This window comes from Brachycentrus maculatus, unplaced genomic scaffold (genome assembly GCF_059751285.1).
Source record: "Brachycentrus maculatus isolate JH-2025_06_01 unplaced genomic scaffold, ASM5975128v1 h1tg000653l, whole genome shotgun sequence".
NCBI classification, from domain to species: domain Eukaryota; kingdom Metazoa; phylum Arthropoda; class Insecta; order Trichoptera; family Brachycentridae; genus Brachycentrus; species Brachycentrus maculatus.
Genome location: NW_028281389.1, coordinates 1,442,103 through 1,461,518, shown reverse-complemented (window position 1 = coordinate 1,461,518; position 19,416 = coordinate 1,442,103). Strand labels below are relative to the sequence as shown.

Below are 19,416 nucleotides of genomic sequence, written 5' to 3'. Positions count from 1 at the left end.
TCTTCGCGGCGCAAAGTGAACCGAAAGCTCCTGGTTTTAGTCCGGTCGGGCCGGCACAAATATACCCGCATTACAAATAAGTTAAATGAAATCAAGTTCCAAATTCCGTGGCGACTTCGTCGGCATCTCGAAATAGATCTCTGCTTTGCCGTCTGGTAATCCCGGTCCAAAACGCAAAATGATATTAGGGTAATTGTGATACCGTCGATAGGGGTCTGATGTAACAAAAGTGTTACATTTTCATATTATTTTTTGACATCTCATCAAACATGAAGAAGAATATGGAAGTTTGGGCATTTACGGGGCTGACGACCGTCATAAGCTGGTTTAAGTGATCGCTTTACACACGTGGAACATTCACCAATTCTACCCATTATTGATAACCACACTTCTCAAATTCTTGGAAGTTCTATATATATGAACCAATTTTGAATCATTGTTCTTGAATCACTATTGAGATGACAATAATATGAAATTTACTCCTATAATTGGAGATAATCCAGATTTTGTGAACAAGTATTTGGACACACTCAAAATGTTGTGTTACATTTTTTTTATCTATTTGGTGTTTATTTATTTATTGATTTAGTTTATTCAAACAATTAATTTAAAAAAATTTTTTCTTCAAAATGCAAAAACAACACTTTCTGCCCTGTAGCGGGTAAATATTAAGTTAAAAATATGCCGCTTTTGCTGGGGTATAGTACATTTTCTGGGCATTCCCAAAACATGCACTAATGAAAATTGACGATTTTTGATATATGACGTTGTTGAAAGGAATGAGCGATATGTTACCCGGGCTTAAAGATAATTGCGGGCTATTAATTATCCCATCTTAAGAAAAAACATGAAAATCATATTTCCTTACCTGATGAAAATACGCAGTGATTTTCCAAAACGGGCTACTATAACACGGAAGTGGGGTGTTTGTAACACATTTTAGAGCAGTCACATTAAACCCACACATATGCCGTCGATAAAGCTGTATTTCATGCAAACTGGGCGTACAAGAGCAGTAATGTCATTAAATAAATAATATTATTTACATAAAACAGCTGTTAACTGATATCCTGCAACTGCTCTGCTATACATGCTGATTGCATTCGCCATTTTCCGAACCGAATGGCGTAGTTTCGATTTCACATCATCAGTTTATATTGTAATATAAATAAAAGCTTTCCCAATCCAACGTAGATGGCTGTTGTGAACTCATATGAAATTGATTATATATCTAGGAGTTTCAAATTTTTAAGTAGTGTGGTTGTCAATTATGGGTAGAATAGTGAATGTTGCACGTGTGTAAAGTGATCACTTAGCCAGCCTATGACGGGTCATAAGCCCTGTAAAATACCCAGAATTCCATATTTTTAATAATGTCAATATTATTTATTATATCAGACACTGGATTTTTCACCCTACGGATGTGAGATGCCAATATTATAGTTGTCTCAACTTGATATGAAACGTGTTTATGTTTACGATATGAAAAGGTGATGGAAGTCTGAGCATCCCAGGGCTTACGACCGGGCAAAAAAATATTTGTGAAATATTCGGAATGAATCTCACCTATCACAGTGGGGTATATTGGCGATCTGGGCGGCCAATATTATTTTTCGTTCTAAATCGATTCCAAATATGCCTTTTGACTAATTCATTGTATTATATGGAGATATTTTTTACTTATCAGTAAAAAAAAAAAAAAAATTTTTTTTTTTTTTTTAATAAATGCAAATCGTAGTAAATAATTTAAAAAATATTAGTCCGAGAAAGATGGCCATGGTTCCTCGTCCGGACACAGTTCTTCTTCCGCTTTTAATATAAGCGATTTCTTCATTTGTTATTTTTTTTGTTTCCTTTATAAATCGTATTCTTATTGGACGACAATAACGTGGTGAAGAAGGAATTGGGTTTTGCCAAATAACCTTATTATTCAAGGAACAAATAAGTTGTAGGGGCACAAACGAACTCTGAAATATGTTTGCATCGGAGTCTGCATCATTTAAAAACGTTTGTTTATATTGAGCTTGTTGTGTTCCATCACAACCCACTTGCACATTTAAACTAATGTTTCTCTTTCTTTTTTATTTAAATTTTGAAAACATTCTTCTAAATGTGTCAATAGTCACAATAGTAAATAATAATGGTAGTGTGATCCATTAAACTCTGTAGGTTTACTTCGGCACAAGTTTCAGTTACTCTGTAAGCTTTCTTAGCAGGGTAACACTCGAGATTTGCTTTTTGTAAGATACTGTAACACGGGTATAGTTTTTTATGAGAACTCCTTACTATTTCATATTGCCTTCTCGAAAGATCGGCTTCAACAAAAATAGATAAAGCCTGTGATGGAGTCAATTGCGTTATCCGGGTATTTTTTTTGCTGGCAACGAGAATACGCTTTCTTATATTTGGTAGCACGCTTAGGTGTACAAATAATTTCTTTCAACACCAAAGAAGCATCTCTCATCCCGCTTTCTCCTAACTTTGACCGAGTAGCATGGGTGAGCACATCTAATTCAATATGTTTGCGCAAATCTTCAGTTTTCCTTCTTTTGCTTCTCTGACTTGATTCACCAAACGACTTTGATGGTCGTCCTGATCGATTCATTACCCAAGGAATTGTAAAAGTTCCGTCAAGCCAATTTTCATTTTTTATCAAGAAAGTTTCCTCCTTTCTGAGTGCATTAGTCTATCTTCGTTTCATTTCAGACTTGAAATGCGAAAAATCGTTTTTAATTTTCATTGCACACTCGTCAGAAAAATTATCTAATTGTAAAAGGTACTTAAGCAAGCATTCTAATTTTTCATTAATTTTATTAGCATTTTGTTGCTGCATGATAATAAATAACTGTTTTCTAGTCATTATTCTAACATCTACTGGTCCTAAAATAAAAATGTAACAATTTAAAGATAAAAAACTGTACGTAGTTCAGTTTTCATTATTGTGCTGACTCATCTTAAAAGAGCGATTTCTTGCAAAAGAGCAAAATTCTGCAAAAAAATTTTCAATTTATATAAAGAAAGAGGGCTAAGCTATTTGATACAATCAAAATTATAGCCGGATAACACTCGGAAGCACAACTAAATATCCTTTATTTAAAAAAAAAATGAAGGAAAAATCCATTTAAAGGCACTTATTTAAATTAGTTTTTTTTTAGTAAATATGTTAGCTATTGCAACTTAAATCTATGTACAATACACTATCTTACCTGCTTGATCACAATCCATTATTAAATTGTATACGTGTAATACAAAAAAATAATAATAATCACTGAAATGTTTGCGTACTAAACGAACAGCGAAAGAGAAACACGTGCACTCACAATAACAACAACTTTGCGACTGACCATTAGACACGTGAGATGTGCGTGGGGGGGATACAATTATTGCATGTCATCAACAAAATACTCTATTTCATGTTGATATATTTTTCATACACCTGCGACAATGTTTTTAAAAGTGACTTTTGGCCGCCCAGATCGCTAATATACCCCACTGTGCTATGTTCAAACGGAAAAAAGCTTTCAAAATACTTCACCAATTCCTAAACTGATGGCGCTACAATCAGCCATAATTTACAAATGTATTAAAAACCTTACCCGTATGCGAAAGAATCTAAGACCATTGCATATATACAGGTTACAATAATTAATGCAATAGTGTCGGGTTGTGGTCCCGTGGTCAGTGTTGCGGACTCTTAATCAGCAGAGTTTCTCGGGTTCGAACCCACTCTACCACAATTAGATACCTATTTCTTATAATGAACTGCTTATGCTCACAGAACAGTATGAAATTGAAATATTTGTGTAAATAATAAAAACACAAATATTTCTCTTTTAAAAAAAAAATATTATCAAAAATGGGCAGAAAGGTGAACGTTACTCAAGTGTAGAAAGTGATCGCTTACGCCAGCCAAATGCCAACTAGCGACTTTTATCTTCTTTTATATAATGAGGAACAATAGATATTTTATCAAGTCGAGACACCTATAGAAAAAAAAATAGATCTACGCCACTGCGTTTTTCATTAGTAGTTGCATAAATGCAGTTAATTAGTTTAGGAATATCGCCTTAGCGGTGCATCGATCCGGGGACTGAACTGTTATGCTGCTCGCGCCTTAACGACTCGGCCAGCCGACCAACGGAACATGGTTCGCGTCCCGTTTCAGCCAACAAATTACTTATCTAGTAATTAATGCGTACTTTACTTACGATTTACGATAGTATGTGTTCATGATACTACGTAATTCAATGTAGTAAGAAGTTAATATATAATAATAATTAAACCCTTATCCGCACCCCAGTGGTGCATAGGGCACTGCGTCATATAAACGCAGTGTTATCTTGATCGTTTACACATGAAGTAAAGGTGATCAGCCCTCAACCTCAGGTACAAGTCCAGGGTAATTTTGAATAAATATTACAGTGAAAAAATCACTCATATTTATTTGACCCCCCTTTAGAATCGAGCCCGAGAACTCCAGAACGGTACACTACGGTGGATTCTTTATATTTTTTCTATATTATTCGTGAATATCACACATCTGATTACTAATTTATTTATTGACTGCGTTTATTTTGTAGATCTCCATACAACTTCATACAAATATGTATTTAAATTATACACTGATTTGAGTCTACTAAAATTGTTGTGAACTCAGTATCAAGTATCAGTGTTTGATTGAAGGAAGAGTATTTAGTTGTTTATGAATACATCCAATTCAGTAGCGATCAGCTGCGCAAGAAGCCGCATGTGTGGATTGTGCATTTTCAAAAGAAATAATATTGAAATTGACTTTTTTTAAAATAAATACTAATAATGTATTTTTTAACTTCTTAACCTTTCAATAACTCTTTTCTTTTCAAAATCGTACACTTATTTCGAATAAAAACTATTTTTTTCAATACTAAAACGGTATTTTAATAAATAAATAAAACAATTACGTCAAATGTTACCTGGGTTTAGAAAAAATTAAGTTAAATTTATCGTATATTGAGCCTTAATATCAAATTAATAAATTATACACTATTGCAAAAGTCAAATAAAAAAATCATTTAATTATTTTTTCCCATATTCGTAAAATACTACCTCAAGCGTAGTTCACAGATTTTTTTGAATTATACTTTTTTTAATATGAGAAGCGCCCTTTAGGTAGTATTAACGAAAATGACGCTATTTAAATTATCCAAATTCATTATTATTATTACTATTAATGAAATAACTCAATTGTTTTTTGATTTGTACTTTATTTTATCAGCGATAAAGAAAAGAAAAAACATTCATATTGCACGCGCTCGCACTTACAAATCAGGTACTTTTTTCATTATTTAAATTTGTACGTAAGGTTGGTCAGGCTTTTGAATTTAATACGCATTTGCGCAAAACACAAACACCGCATTAATTTAAAACCACTTTACAACAAAAGTGAGTCATTTGCATTAAATTACTTGTTTTTTCATACGGTATCTCTGTACCTGGTTATAAAAAGCGTCACTTGCTAAACCGACACTCCCCGGGTTTAGTTTAGCTGTTTGAAACATTTCGTTCTGTCAAGTTTTCAGTATCGCTCCGGCTGTCGCGGCGGGAGTTCGTGCCGGTTGTTTCCTCATCTGTTTCCCGCGTACTAATAGTTTTCACGATGTTTTGAAACCGATTGTGTGTTTTATCCGTATCTTGTGGGTGTGTGTATTTGATTTGATTAAATTGTTTCGTTGATTCGGCCATTCAAATTGTAATTACGGAGATCTATTGTTATTGTCGCGGGTTCGCGCCAGCCTGCCATGTTTTTTTCTTCGATAACGTTCACTTGTTTTGAAGTGATGGAAGTAAGTGATGTCGACCGACCGCTCGGCATTTTGTCGTTAACTGTGTGTTTTGAAGTGCGCGGGTGGTGCTCCATTTAAACGACGATATATACGTATATGTATAACGAATATAGTGTTTGATAAACATATATTTTAATTAATATAGCGGTGTGGGAAGGAATATCCTTGGAGTTATTGAAATGATTCATTCTCTCGATTTTGCACCGCGATGGATTATACTCCATTCGCGCTCCCGACGCACTACGACTCCAGTTTTGAGAAACGTTTATTTTTAGTACGGAGAATTAGTGTCCAGTTTGTCATTCTTTTGTGTTGGAAAAACAACATGTTCGGGTTTAATGACGGCAACGTTGTGCGTATTGCGGAAATAGCATTATGCTTATTATCATTTTTCTCCGAAGAAGTTTGATAATAAGTGTAACGCGAGCAAATGCACAAACATTTTTATAAAAAAAAGAACAAATTTATGGATCCATTGTTGTATATTGCAGTTTATGCATCCGCGCTCATGAATTGGTTTTCAAGGTGCATTTTTTCCTCTGTTATCTTTGCTTCAATCTGATTTTTTATTCATATATTTTTCAAAAATATTTTTCCGTAGTTTTTGTTGATCCTTATGTTTGTAGGTACTTTATCATCAACATAATCATCAGTTATTTTTAAACTGTTTTTATGGGTTACTCTGCCGTCGTTTCCATTTGTTGTCGACGCTTAAATAACGCCTGCCGACGCTATATAATTACGTTGTCATCTTCTCAAAAAAAAAACATTTGTATTGCTTTATGACTTACAATCAATATAACGCTGCATCCATCTGATATGGTAACCCATGCACCATTATGAATACATCTAAAATATAATTATTTCTCCTTAAATTTTGGCTATAAACCGTCATATAACCTTTAAAAAGGTTTGGTTTATGGCGATTTGTTTTGATTTTCGTATTTTTTTAAAACCATAGATGAAACTGGACCTAACTTTTCGTAAACCATAGAAACATAACATCAAACAGATAAAAGATATACCGAAATCATTTAAGTATTTTTTTTTTGGCCTAGATTTAATCACAGATGATCTTTTGCAATTCAATCGAAGCTCCTCGTAATATTTTACGAAATTGGCGCTATATAATTATCCAAAATTGTTTTGGCTCTGTGTCAGGTCAAAATATGAAAATTAGTTTGATAAAGTTAAAATTCATTTGAACTTGAATTGTTTTTAAGCTGTGGCGTATTCAGAATTTACACTTTAAACCCCAAATGCTTTTTAGTACAAATCAATCAAGGCCATAATCTGACATTCGTTTAAATTATTCAAATTTTTCCCCTTTTTTGTTATCAAATGTATATGTTGTAGTGTGTGTATCTCGCTCGTATGGTACATACATGTTTGTACCTACTTTTGAACCCCTATCGCCATGTTGACCTAATGATTATGTTGATAGTCTTGCTAGGGTTTCACACATTCAATTCCACTTTCATACAACTATATATAACAAAGCACTAAGCAAATATAGCAGCAAACTACCTATTTATTATGAATTCGTTATACACCGTACAAGGCTATACATCTGGCAATTATTCTACAATTATCTACGATTCTATTTATTTTAATTCCTACTTCAATTTCAAGGGGTTTAGTATGTATGTGCTTAAACGTAGAATGAAGAAAAAAGACATTTACGCAAGCAATTAGCCTAGAATTAAACCATTTCGTACTAATTGCCTGTTTTGTATTTTTTTCGTTTTTTTTAAGTTGTCTTTACGAGGAATGCCTCAAAGAGACGATAGTTAAAATAAATTCTTTGACGCAAATGACGCTGTCCAAATTACCTACAATTATTTAGATTGGTTTAATCAAGAGGATAATTGAGTTGTTAACATTTAAAACATACTTTTCATGTTCTTATTTCATAAATTTCGATGTAAATGTTCACATTGAAACGTGAACAATGGAATAAAAGGATAGTTAAAGATTGGTGTTTGTAGTGCTAGAGAAGGCTGAATCAAGTTGCAGGGAAGATGGTGGAACATATCTTTCGATACGATTAAGATATGGTATGATACAGGGGAAAATAAGATAAGAGAAGAAGTCTAAAGAGATGTTATGTGGACTAACTAAAAGTGAAGGTAGGCGAGGCGATACGACACGTCGTAAGGAACTAGAATCTGACATCGACAGATAACGATGGTATTTTACTGCACTGACGAGAAAACCAGATATTAAATTTACGATGAGCTGATATACTTATTAAAAGAGATTCACTTAATTTAGCTGGATTTTGATTTAATATGTTTACATATTTTAAGAATTATGGGCACACTCGTTAAACAAAGGCGTCATAGACATAGCTTCTCACGGTAAAGAGGATAAAAATATTGGATTTATATCAGATCAGCACAAACTATGTTAATCAGTTATAATAAGAGCTTAACGAATCATTTGTCATTTTTACGATTCTTTTGCGCAATAAAATCTCTTCTGAAGCATTTGAATGTCTTCTATTTTAAGTAATGAGTAAATTTATCATCATAAATACCACTTTTCACACAATGAGCAGTTACATTAGGATAATCTTCTCGCGACTGTAATTGCGGTTTTGCCTTTCTGTATCGCGTGAAATGTAGTTCTTAATATTTTAAAACGCATTGTTTTCATGTGAAAAAAATCTCACGCCTAAAATACCTCGAAATTTCGACATAGAACTACAACATTTGAAACATTTTTTGTTTAATTATACGCTAATCTCACCGGAGCAACCGACAATGGTATTATAGGTATTATTATAAAGATAATGATGTGATGCTAAGAAAAATGAATCAATTGTTTATTTAAATATTTTACCGAAATCCCTGTAATCATGTTAGTAGGCTTGTATTTACGTTTTTCCAGTGTTATTTAGAAAATCATTTCATAAAACAGCGTGTATTTGCGTTTTTTTTCAATGTTATTTAGAAAAAAATGCATAAAACAGCTTGTATTTGCGTTTTTCCTATATTATTTAGACTTTTTTTTTGCATAAAACAGCTTGTGTTTGCGTTTTTCCAAAGTTATTTAGAAAAACATTGCATAAAATAGGTCAATTGATATTTTCTCTTCATTGATTCGGCAGTTTATTTCTAGTAATATCAATCCATTAAAAAAAATAATCACTTTGTAAATATTGTACGTATGATAATAATTAGTTTTTACTAAGTTTATGTACAATTATAATTGATATCTGTTTAGATATTCAAAGATTGTCATGTCGCTTATCGTAATTTTTCTGCAGTCAACTGGTATCAATGAATTCGTTTGAGCAGTCCACTTGCAAACCACGTTGTGGTAAAAAAATAAGATTTTTAGCCAATGGCGGCAATCGGTAGGAGATAAAATCTTCTACCGATTGGAGCTTGTTTTGAGAGATTTTTTAATCGATCGGTGCGTCGATCGGCATAGCGAGGTTTACAAGAGTATTGATTTTTCCATTCCATTTTATTCCTAACTTAACGAGTTTTGGCAGATTATATTAAACATAGACGTTAATATTTTATATCTCCAACGATTGCCGCCATTGGCATCGGCTAAAAAACTCATTTTTTAACGTAACGTGGTTTGCAAGTGGACTACTTATTTCTTGACAAAAATTAGATGAGAGAAAAAGTTTTTTTTTGCACACGTGTTCGTCGCAATACGACTAAAACAAAAAGACCCTATGAAGCAAAATTGACCATTTATTTGAAATAATTCATCATTTTTATGTCACAGATATATAGCTTATCAATGGCGTAGCTATTGACTTCAACATTGACCGTATCAAAAGATTTCATCGATAATTTTTACCGTTTGCGCAATATCGCATCAATGGGAAGCGAAGTCGTGAGATTTTTCAAGCTAACGTTAATATTTTTAGCTGTCAAATTGCTCCTTTGTCCCGAATGAATAGTAATGGAATTCGACAATCGAACAACATTCAAATTTGTATTTTTCTTATTGAGTATCTATGATTTATTGCCAGTTTATAAAAATCTGTTAAAGGTATAAAGTACCTACGTACCGACTTGAATAAATAATTTTCATTTTAAATGTCGCTGCATTATTTATTACTTTATTTACTATTTATGAAATTCGAATAATATATTTATGCCCACTGACCCAATGCTGCATAGGGCACTGCATCAAATTAATTAAAACAAAATTGACTATTAAACTAACAAATCATTCATTACAAATAAATTTCAAAGAAATATACTGAATATTTGAAGGTATATTAAACTCCGTGCTAAAAAAGAGGAAAAATCGAATATTCATTCAAAAATACGTAACTTAGATTTTGAAATTTTTACATACATTTATTTGCATGTACTTAGTAAAATTATTCATTTTTAATTTCAATTTCACTTGGTAAAAACCATTACTAATTTCTTATTAAAATGTATTGTGACACGTATTAAGTCGGCTGTGGTCCCGTGGTTAGTGTCGCAGACTCTTGAGTCAGAGTTTCAGGGTTCGAACCCCACTCTACCACAATTCGATACATATTTTTAATAATGACCCGCTTTGGCTCACAGAAATAGTATGAAATTTATGTATTTTTGTAAATAATAAAAAAAACGAATTCGTCTCGAACTCTTTTTTTATTAGTATTTTAGTACACTATTTTGCGTGGAACTCTAAGCAAGCGCCCTTGAGGTAGTATTTTACAAAAATGTCGCTATAAAAATTATCCAAACTTATTATTATTATTATTATTACCGTGTAAATGGGGAGTTCAGAGTATTGCCTTGAAAACGGGATACAGAGTTGTCGCGAAACGTGAATGTATTTAAAATCACGTCCTAAAGCTAACTCATGTTGAATACTAAGTACGTTTTACATAAATAAATACATAATTAATTGATGTAAATACGATGTCGCTTTAGGATTAGCACCCATTTGTACTTAACATTACTGTGTACATATGTATGAAAAATAAATAAATAAACTATAATATATCGCTCACTCCTTTCAAGAACGTCATAAATCAAAAATCGTCAATTTTCAGTTGTGCATGTTTTCAGAATGCCCAGAAAATGTACCATATCCCAGCAAAAGAGGCATATTTTTAACTTAGTATTTACCCGCTACAGTGCAGAAAGTGTTGTTTTTGCGTTTTGAACAAAAAGTATTGTTTAATAATTTTTTTAAATACACTAAATATTTTTCAAATGGAGAAAAAACCTTCAGGTTTATCCTAAAAAGATCTGTTGCACAGTAAAAAGTTCAATGAGTGGCTTGATATTTATTTTTAATACATTGTATTATATTTTTATACTTTAAAAACGTTCTCCTGAAAAATCAAGTATTTTGATTTATGACGTTCTTTAAGGAGTGAGCGATATATGTATTTGAAGCAAAAACTTTGTGATTTTCTATTTTATAATAAAAAAGTATTTCGGTTTTAAAATCACTATGAATATTTTATTATAATTAAGTTATAATAAAATGTTTGTAGTGATTTTAAAACAAAGTTACATTTTAATTATAAAATAAATAAGCATACCTGAAATACTAACAACTAAATCCAGGTAACATTTGACGTAATTGTTTTTTTCTTAAAACACGTTTTTGTATTGAAAAAAAAAAGTTTCCCGGGTTCGATTCCCAGGGAGGGTGAAAAAAATTAGTTAGTAATTATTATCCGCCTCCGTAGTGTAATGGTCGGCACGCTCAGCTACCGTTCTGGAGGTACCGGGTTCGATTTCCAGTGGGGGAGGGTCAAATAAATATAAATGATTTTTTCGCTCTAATATTTATTCAATATTACCCTGGACTGGTACTTGAAGCGGGGGGCTGATCACCTTTCCTTCATGTGTTCAAAATAACATTGCGTTTATAGGATGCAGTGCCCTATTTACTTAAATACATATATTCTACTGAGTTTAACTGTTTTTTCATTTTAATTTTAATCGGCAGTCACTTTGTGGTAAAATGTATCCTTTTTTAATTTAAGTTTTACTTAGTAAATACCACTATTAATATTTACTAAGTATATAAGTTATTTACAACATTTTGAGTGTGTCCAAATACTTGTTCACAAAATCTGGATTATCTCCAATTACAGGAGTTATTTTCATATTATTTTTAACATCTCATCAAAGATGAAGAAGAATATGAAAGTCATATTTTGTAATCAAATTAAATTATAATCAAATAGACAAAACAATGTTTGCCCTTACGTAATTACAATCTATATTTACAACATTTTAAGTGTGTCCAAATACTTGTTCACAAATCCGGATTATCTCCAATTACAGGAGTTATTTTCAAATTATTTTTCATCTCACCAATAGATGTCTCTAGTGAAGTTCTAGTGATTCAAGAATAATGTTTCAAAATTGGTTCATATATATAGAACTTCCAAGAATTTGAGTAGTGTGGTTGTCAATAATGGTTAGAATTAGTGAATGTTACACGTGTGTAAAGTGATCACTTAAACCAGCCTATGACGGTCGTCAGCCCCGTAAATGCCCAGACTTCCAAATTCTTCTTCATCTTCGATGAGATAAGATTTAGAAAAAATAAGTATAACTGAAATTAAAAATGTTAATATGTTTTTAAGTTAAGTAATTTAATTGCTGTAATCTTCCAGTTGAAACTAATCGTTCATTCAACAAGTAGTTGCTTTTGTAAGGTATACACAAGGCACCGACTTTTAGTCGTCTAGGCATCTCGTAGATAAACCTTGATAAAATTTGTTCACCCTTTTTCATCTCGCTCTTTCTCGCCACGTTTCAATGGGGTGAACGGAGAAAGGGATACTTTTTTGACAAAATTTTAAGTACGCAGTTTGACAAAGGTTGTCTGTGTGTACCGATCTTTATACCTGAAGCGAAAGCGTTTTGTACCCAAATAAATAAGATTAGAAAATATTTACCACTTCGTTAAAATGTTTAATGTTTCAAATATAATAGCTTTGACGCGTTTATTATTCAAGAAAAAAATTTTTTACGTCATATATTGTTTTATTGAAAAATAGTTTTTTTTAGTGAACGCCTTTGAAATGTTCCTCAAACTCCCTCAGACGTATGCGTGGGAAATAATTGTATGACATATCGCTTACTCCTTTCAAGAACGTCATAAATAAAAAATCGTCAACTTTTAGTTGTGCATGTTTTTGGAATGCCCAGAAAATGTACTATATCCCAGCAAAAGCGGCATATTTTTAACTTGATATTTACCCGCTACAGGGCAGAAAGTATTGTTTTTGCATTTTGAAGAAAAGGTATTGTTTAATTATTTTTTCAAATATACTAAATGTTTTTCAAATGGAGGAAAAACATTCAGGTTTTACCTAAAAAGATCTGTTGCACGGTAAAAAAGTTTAATAAGTGGCTTGATATTTATTTTTAATACATCATTTTTATTTATTTATGACGTTCTTGAAAGGAGTGAGCGATATATGTCCCTTCTTACAACATAACACACACACAGGCCATGCCTTTGTGGGATCTTCTTTTGTATTCATTTTAATATTTTATTCATTTTTTTTGTATTTGAATTTATGTTATGTAATGCAAAAGAATTTAAAAAAAAACAGATGAAATACGAAAATTCATCTACATTTGAGGAAAATAATTAAGATTCTGTGCACACTGTACAATGAGGTACTTTTTTTTCAAAAATCCTTTAGCGATTTATGCAAAATATGTAAAAACAAACTCAGCACTATAAGGGTTAAGTACGATATTGAAATAAGATTTTTTATTTTAATATGTGACTTGTATTTATTATTTACTTTGCTTATTACGTATTATAAGCAAGGTAAATACCAGTCCGCCTCCGTAGTGTAATGGTCAGCACGCTCGGCTACCGTTCTGGAGGTCCCGGGTTCGATTCCCAGGGGGGGTCAAATAAATATAAGTGATTTTTTCACTGTAATATTTATTCATTATTACCCTGGACTGGTACCTGAAACGGAGGGCTGATCACCTTTCCTTCGTGTGTAAACGATCGAGATAACACTGCGTTTATATGAAGCAGTGCCCTATGCACCATTGGGGTGCGGATAAGGGTTTTTTTTATTATTATTATTATATTACGTATAAGGTTTATAGATCATTTAGCGTATTTTTGTTTCTTCTAACTAATTCAATTTTCTTCTTCTTCTTTTTTTAATGGCTTTTATCTTGAGTGTTCTAAAAATATAATAATTAAAAATGGATAGATTTCACCACAAAGTGACTGCCGATTCAATTAATGAAATTATAAATACATAAATTAATAAATCCTTAAATTCAATTAAATTTAATATAATGTCTCAATTCCGCTTAGATTTACAGATTTATGATTTTATTAATTAATTTGCGCTTTAAATAATGCATAGTGGTAATAATTGGTACTGGTCGGGTCCAGGAATGTCGGTAAAGTGGGTGGTGTGTGGGAAACTAGCCAATGGATTGCTGGTTTTATTATCAATATCATACTGCATTATATCATTGTAATTAAACGAATATGTAATTGATACGTTAAAATATCAATCACCCTGTATTAATCGTTCAATATTTTGTTCCGGCATCTTTTTTAGACCAATGCTGTATATGTCATTCGAAATGAGATATTTTTACTCCTTGGATTAAAATATCTTCTTCTTCTTCATAGGGCATTGCATCATTTAAACGCAATGTTATCTTGGACTTAAACTCGTTGAGGAAAGGTGATCAGCGCTTTGCTTCATGTACCAGTCCAGGGTAATATTGAATAAATATTAGACTGAAAAAACCACTTATTATTGTATTAAAAATCATAGGTACATTTAAACATACATCACTTATTATTTGTGTTTTTTTGTATTTATAAAAATCTTATATACTTATATCAATGATTTTACTTGCACGATTCGTTTATAAAATAGAGCATTTTGTACTAATGAATACGTATTCCATCGTTTCGAGCGTATGCATGGTTACTGCGTCTGTGCGTACGATTCGTTTAACAAAAGATCCATCGTCCAATTGATCCGGTATTAAAGAACGGGTCACTTGAGTGATTCAAATGCACTGATGCGAATCCACTGAATTACCGGATCTTACTTAGCAATCGAAGGACATCCTCGTTTATAATACGTACATTTAAGTTTTTTTTTTAAACTTTTATTTATGCAAAATAAAATCGATTTTTCGGCATAACTACACAATCTTCATTTCGCCCATTTGTCTGGCCGCTTTTCACAATGATGCTAATTTAAAAACCCCCATTCATTTGGCCTAACTGTTCAGTAATTAACGTCAATGTCGGTGGCCAATTATCTTACCTATATTTAGCGCACACATTCTTTTATCTTCTTGTCGTTATATGTCACACTCATACCAGTCCCCTACCGTCAAAATTATCACAAACACATATTTTCGTCGGCTGAAATGCACGGATAATTTGAACGTCTTCGTTTGCCAGTTTACTCCTGGCGAAAACGTTTTTTGTCGTTGCTTTTCTTGTGTGTTCCCATTTTTTTTACGTATTATTATTGTAAATTTGTATTCATGTAAATATGTATAGTAGAACCCTGGAAATCTTTCTAAATCCCGCGAAATACGAACAAGAATTATCATTTTCAGCTTTATATCATAATTGACGCCTGTGTAACCGCTCTTGAGGTATTGTAGTATTTTACGAAAATGGCGCTATATGAATTATCTTAAATTATTTTTATTATTTGTAGGAAACATTTAAAAAACACGCGAAGACTGAAACACACAAAACACATTTATTTTGTTTAATTTAATTTTTTTATTTTTAATAAAAGTTAATAAAGTATACAGTACTGTACCTGTATTCCTACTCAAGTACTGTAATATTAGATTTAAATGTCAAAAAGTTGCATATAAGAATTCTAGCTAAAATCATGTTTTAGTGTGGGCCAATCATGAACATGTCAGCATTTGCCTATTGCTGGGAGAAAACCACGTAAAACTCCTCAGGAGAAGGCGGACTGTTGACTGTCGTCAACAGGCCTTCCGTTCCACTAGAAGAGGGTTCGGCATTTCGCTGTCCTAGCTTGGTTTATGGTACAGATGTCCTTCACTAGTTTTATCATGTTTGATACCACCTCTTGTGAGAGTTCCTTATGAACTAACACAGATCCGATGTCGGATAGGTCCTCACCCAGGCTCCTGCTACTGTTGTCTTTGTCATTATAATTACACGAGACATTGTCTTAGGATCCATAGCAACCTGCAGCTGTACCGTAGGCGATCTATCTACCCACCACGCGAATGCAGTACGCCATAATAGTAATAAATTTGACATTTAGCGCGTTTTGCCTAGAAACAAGCATGGCATACCTGTGGGCGAACGAGTGCCTGTACAGTTTGCTCAAGCAGTCGAAACCCCAAGTTTAGTGACACCTTTAGTTATTAGCTTTCAGAATTACGCTGCTGAATTGGTACGTTCCTTGCGCCCGCGATGGTACACCCTTGGCACCTGCATAGCTTGTGCAATTCCGCATCCGACGGTTCAATTCTCAATGCCATTTGAATTTATATTAACACGCTATGTACGCCGAACACGGCTCCAGTGTTCATACAAATATAGCAGCCAGGCGTTGACGGCAGTCGTGTTCAACGATTAGGAATTGAAACATAATGATTCATAGCCGGCCTTATGTGTTTTGAAAACACACGGGAAAACACTTCACCGCAGGGGTAGGCAGAGAGACTGCAAACTTTCTTCGCCTCTTCCACTTTCATGCATCTCCTCACACATACCCGCCGATTGTTTCGACTCCTGACTCGGCCGCTTTCAAGTATTTGACATACCTGATCATGACAAGTTTTTCTCGGTCTTTTTCCAACTCCTTCACAATGTATGATAGTTCGGATTCGGATAATCCAGGATTCGGACCTCACATACTAATATAAGAGTTTCTGTTCAAAAAAAGCTTCTTTCATCTCACCAATAGATGTCTCTGCCTATAACCAAATTAACCAGCTGACATATATAAAATAGAAACCATTCGGGGATCCTAAATAAATAATCCAAAAAAATACTTGAAAAGATAAATATATATTATGTAGTGTTTAGTCATATTTTCTTATTTTGTTTTTACCTTATATTTGTCTTTTTTTTTAAATATGCTTCTTACCTTATATTTTCTCATTTATTTCTTTTAAATATGCTTCTTATGCCTATTTATTATACCTGTTTATTGTTTTTTTTTTATTTTGCCATGTATTAGTTTTGGTTATTTAAAAAAAAATCTTTATTGTAACTTAAAAAATCTTTATTGTATTGTAAGAAAGGAATGTAAGGCTGAACGAGGAATAATTGAAAAGATTAGGAAGAGCTCTTTGCGGTGGTATGGACATGTGGAGCGAATGGATAGCGAGAGAATGACTAAGAAAATATATGTGGCGAATGTGAGAGGGAAAACAGAACGTGGACGACCGAAAAAGACTTGGCACGATCAGATCAATCAGAACCTAAAATCTGGCGGTGTCAAAAGTCTGCGTAATCGGAGGGCATGTATGACTAGATGTATGGATGTGAAGGAAGCGAGGAGTGTATGTCAGGACAGAAGAGTGTGGCGTTCCATCCTCTCTGCCTACCCCTGGGGGGAAACGGCGTGATGGTAGTAGTAGTAGTAGTAGTAGTTATTGTAACATTATAATTTGTGTTCCAGTCTTGTTAACCTTAATCCCATGTCCCAAAATGAATTAGAAATTACTCATCGGTAATATTATATATATGACTTATGTATGTAATATGTTTTGGAAAATAAATAAATACCTTAATTATTATATATTTGGTCGCTTAGTCATCGATATTTTCAGAGTGTCTCCGGACTTTTGTCCTGTACGGTGCATCGCAGTCTGCAATATGCAAGTTCAGTTTGTTTCCGTTAGATCTGCAGCCCGGCAGTTGGCAATGCGTCCTTTTAAAGCGGGTAACGTTGGTTCGATGACAGGAAACGTCCCACATTATCATAATCTCGAAGCGTTACGCACCTATCTTGACGTTTTATTAAGCAAGGTGTGTATTTTAATCATTTATGATTTTAGCGTACAGGATGCTGTAAAAATAGCGGTAATATTGTATTTATCTGGCATAAGTATCTATCTGCCTACTTATGTTTTAAATACTTCGATTCTCATCAATTTTATATATTTTTTATGCTTTCTTGTATTTTTCTTAAATTATTTATTATTATTCCTTAAAAATTCTGAATAAATTAACCCTTATTATTAATATATTGTATCCATTTTCATTAAAGGAATCGTTGCTCGAATTAAAAACTGTATCTTATGTATATATATATATATAAAATACAATTGTTTATATATTTTAAATGCAGTTAGTTGCTATAATTCCATTTTTTTGTTGTTTTTGTAATGTATTCAAAATAAAATAAAATTATTGGATCGAATTCAATTTAATAAATATACAATGATATATAATGTCACGCGTGTCGTCTTATCAAGACATTATCAAAACTCTTATTTTGTTAATGTGTATTTTCAAATAAACAAGTCAGTACTCATGCCAGCTGCGCGAGAAGCCGCACGTATCGTTAGAGCACATTGTTTTAAAAGAATATTATGTATATTGAAAAAAAAAAAATTTTTAAACTCCTTTCCTTTATAACTCTTTTCTTTTCAAAACTATATATTTATTTCGAAGAAAAACTTAATTTTCAATGCGAAACAAAATTCTCAATATTATTAATATTTAAATTTGCTTTGTGGTTAGTCATTTTTACTTATTGTTTTTTTTTTACAAAAATGTTAGTAATATTAGTATATAACCACTCACCGATGTGAGTGGTTATATATGTACTAATATTACTAGCATTTTTGTAAAGAAAAAAATAAACAAAAACAGTGTTTTAAGCAAAAAATTATATTACGTTTAACGATTTCCTGTGTTTAAAGAAAATTTAGTTGCCGGCCATCGATTGTCTCGCCTTAAAAAAATACAATAATATTAGATGAAATCAATCACGCGTTTGACTAACGTACAAATGTGGAATATTTTCTCGTTTTACCTAGTTTTGAAGCTTATTTTTCAGTGAATCTTTCAACACAATACATTCCGGGTAATCCGCTTCCTGATTGATCCCATCCCGGTAAATCGAACGTCTGCCACATCAAATTTCCTAGCTTATCGTTGAATCTCAAAGGTCAACATTTCGATTCGCGCGGAGTTTGTTTTTATTTGATTTTTTTTACGGTGCGTCATTGGTGATGGAAATAACTTGTTTTCTTCTTCTGTTATGATTTCCTCCGTTCTAGTATTTATTCTACTCATTCAACGAAAAGAACAAAGGAGTTGATGTATATTTTCATAGTGTTCAGAGTTTCTTTGATCGTTTTTTCCGATACGTGTTATTTTACGTTTTAGTCAGTTCTCTTCGATAAAAATATGATATTTTTTGTAATGAAATTGTTACAAAAACTGATTTCGTCTTCAACGGACTCGCAAATATTCGTATTGTCCGTAAGTTAGTAAATATATGGGTATGCAACTCCGAGTATTATAGCTGCTGTTGCTATTTTCCCATTTCTTTTCCTACATAACTATATGTAATTTCTTGAATGTTTTTTGCAGATATTATTTAATACTTTGTGGGAATTTTATAAAA

At 32.5% G+C, this 19,416-nt stretch overlaps 1 protein-coding gene across 3 annotated transcripts in view; it reads left to right on the top strand.

The window, feature by feature from the left end:
- The window catches only part of raskol (Ras GTPase-activating protein raskol), a 159,561-nt gene that overhangs the window by 27,692 nt on the left and 112,453 nt on the right, over nt 1-19,416 (top strand). The window contains exon 1 of one of the 3 annotated variants that reach the window (XM_088274259.1): nt 5,559-5,676. The exons of 1 other annotated variant lie outside the window; for it this stretch is intronic. The gene's annotated coding sequence lies outside the window, so the exon portion shown is untranslated. Of the gene's footprint in view, nt 1-5,558; nt 5,677-5,710; nt 5,823-19,416 lie in introns of those variants that run through there. One more of the 3 variants, XM_088274260.1, reaches the window with a different exon arrangement.